This window comes from Oncorhynchus mykiss, chromosome 26, assembly GCF_057628025.1.
Source record: "Oncorhynchus mykiss isolate SJ-2025 chromosome 26, ASM5762802v1, whole genome shotgun sequence".
NCBI classification, from domain to species: Eukaryota; Metazoa; Chordata; class Actinopteri; order Salmoniformes; family Salmonidae; genus Oncorhynchus; species Oncorhynchus mykiss.
The window spans coordinates 32,968,021-32,971,354 of NC_143047.1; positions in this window are offsets into that span (position 1 = coordinate 32,968,021).

Here is a 3,334-nt window from a genome sequence, read left to right on the forward strand (position 1 = left end):
TGGCCTTTGTCATGTCAATGTTAACAGAAATCACCCCCACAACACATTTCCTTCCTAACCCTATGGTGGTGGAACAATAGAACAAATATTCATGAAATAGAACTCAATCTAGTTCTATGGATGTAAAACCCAACTCCCTCCGATCTAACCCCTGACTACGACAATACGGGTTCATCTATTTCTAATCTTCACTTTTTTGACGGAAACAAACATATGACTGGTCCCATGAAAGTTGAGAGGGAAGAATATAAAGCAGGTTTGGCTGTCTTGTCTGTTGTCTGTTACTCATGAAGTTTGTTCCTGCTTCTCAAGCATTGAACGTCACTTCCACCACCCCTGAGATACCCACTGGATAAGGTAAGGGGGTGTAGTCTACGGCTAGTGTCTGCATTCATCAACTGGACAGCTCAGATGGCATCTGGTGGGAACACACACACTCTTAAGAGCTGTTGTATTCTCCAACTACCACAGTGAGATATGAACAGTAGATAGCAGAAATACAGCCAGTACCAGTCTTTGAAATCCAATGGTGGAAACCATCTCTGCCAGTTAGTTGACTGATTAATAGAACTCACTGATAGTTTTCCATAGAGAACACAGTAAGCACACCAGTGGTACCCAGGGACTATGCAGAGGCTGGAGCAATCAACCAACCAATCAAAGACAGGGAGGGGAGCGTGGCGAAGGGAATTGCATCTTTAATGAGCTTCCTTGTCCTGGCCTGAACCACTGTGTCAGAGAGTGTAACATCCCTGGCCTGGCCCACTGTGTCAGAGAGTGTAACATCCCTGGCCTGACCCACTGTGTCAGAGAGTGTAACATCCCTGGCCTGGCCCACTGTGTCAGAGAGTGTAACATCCCTGGCCTGGCCCACTGTATCAGAGAGTGTAACATCCCTGGCCTGGCCCACTGTGTCAGAGAGTGTAACACCCCTGGCCCACTGTGTCAGAGTGTGTAACACCCCTGGCCTGGTCCACTGTGTCAGAGAGTGTAACATCCCTGGCCTGGTCCACTGTGTCAGAGAGTGTGACATTCCTGGCCTGGCCTACTGTGTCAGAGAGTGTAACATCCCTGGCCTGGTCCACTGTGTCAGAGAGTGTAACACCCCTGGCCTGGTCCACTGTGTCAGAGAGTGTAACATCCCTGGCCTAGTCCACTGTGTCAGAGAGTGTAACATCCCTGGCCTGGTCCACTGTGTCAGAGAGTGTAACATCGCTGGCCTGGTCCACTGTGTCAGAGAGTGTAACATCCCTGGCCTGGTCCGCTGTGTCAGAGAGTGTAACATCCCTGGCCTGACCCACTGTGTCAGAGAGTGTAACATCCCTGGCCTAGTCCACTGTGTCAGAGAGTGTAACATCCCTGGCCTGGCCCACTGTGTCAGAGAGTGTAACATCCCTGGCCTGGTCCACTGTGTCAGAGAGTGTAACATCCCTGGCCTGGCCCACTGTGTCAGAGAGTGTAACATCCCTGGCCTGGTCCACTGTGTCAGAGAGTGTAACATCCCTGGCCTGGTTCACTGTGTCAGAGAGTGTAACATCCCTGGCCTGGCCCACTGTGTCAGAGAGTGTAACATCCCTGGCCTGGTCCACTGTGTCAGAGAGTGTAACATCCCTGGCCTGACCCACTGTGTCAGAGAGTGTAACATCCCTGGCCTGACCCACTGTGTCAGAGAGTGTAACATCCCTGGCCTGGCCCACTGTGTCAGAGAGTGTAACACCCGTGACCTGGTCCACTGTGTCAGAGAGTGTAACACCCCTGGCCTGGTCCACTGTGTCAGAGAGTGTAACATCCCTGGCCTGACCCACTGTGTCAAGAGTGTAACATCCCTGGCCTGGTCCACTGTGTCAGAGAGTGTAACATTCCTGGCCTGGCCTACTGTGTCAGAGAGTGTAACATCCCTGGCCTGGTCCACTGTGTCAGAGAGTGTAACACCCGTGACCTGGTCCACTGTGTCAGAGAGTGTAACACCCGTGACCTGGTCCACTGTGTCAGAGAGTGTAACATCCCTGGCCTGACCCACTGGGCCTGGCAACAAATAACCCTCTGCTTCTCCTTTCTGTCATGGAGTCCATCTATCTATAGCACCAGCTTACAAAACATATTTGTGTTTGTCATGTTTTGATCAAGTCACTGTTGTCCAGATCTAGCATAGTAGTAGCTTATTCGAAAACCTTTTCGGACTTTGTTAAGAGTCCGGAAAAGAGTGAGTGGAGTTTTTCATTGCGTACCACTGGTGTTTGAGCAAGGGGGTGTGCTCTCTCTCTCTCTCTACATCTTCGGCTCGGTCAAAGAGGAACCTTGTTAGCGTAAGTTGTTTACCTTGCTGTTTATAAAATGCCCTTTTCATAAGCAGCATAGAGGTCCACTGTGACCCCACATAGCCCATACTAGCAACAGGCTGTGTGGGCAGCTAGCAGGCCAGTTTGCCATTGAGGGACTGGCATAGCCGTACACACCCAGACAAGTCTGGTCCCACAGGAAAGGCTCAGAGACAGAGTCCCACCTCTGACATCAGCCTAGCCACTGGGCCTTAGATGAGGAGCAGGCCAGAGCAGGCCACAGTCAGTTCAGTGTCCTGACACTCTTGTCCTGAACAAGGGAGGTCTCACAGATCACACATGCTGAACCAGTGAGGGGCAGGGCTGAAGTTTGAACCAAATGCTGTATCTGTATATGTGTAGACCGTGTTACCAGGTAAATATTAGAGCATTGATTTGGTGATGTTATGTAAGCCAATCATATCTCTCCCTGGAACAGAGATAAACTCTAAAACCATTAGACCTTTTCAGTGTTTTCAGTCAGACCTGGGTTCAGATCATAGACAGACGGTTCTTTCAAATAATTTGAGTATTTGATTAAGCCTGCCTGGAGTGCCAGGTGGGAGGGGTTTGCACTGTTTGGTCTTTTCTATTGGTTCCATGGCAATAGGCAAGATCAATCAAGCACTGATAAAGTATTTGAAATGATTTCCATTAGTATTTGAAATGAGTTACGTTTTCAGTTGGTGCCATTAACCAAAAAACAAAGCAGATGTTTGATCTGCTAACCCGTGTTAGCTGTCTAACTTGTATCCTCAACTTCCAGCTTTCTCACATTTGTAGAAAAGGGAGGAGAGAACTTTGAACATGTTTATTTCCAAACTGTTCCAACCCCCAATCGACTACTTTGTGAAGGTGAAGTTGATGATAGAGGCAGGTACATTGACTTCCATTGGTTTTGGTTAGAAATTCAAACGCTAAAGTTAGCGGTTGGTGACAGAGAAACAAACCCAAAGTGTGTATTACAGTCTCTCTTTGTGCATAGACTGTTTCAGGGTAAGGAAATAAATGAGTCA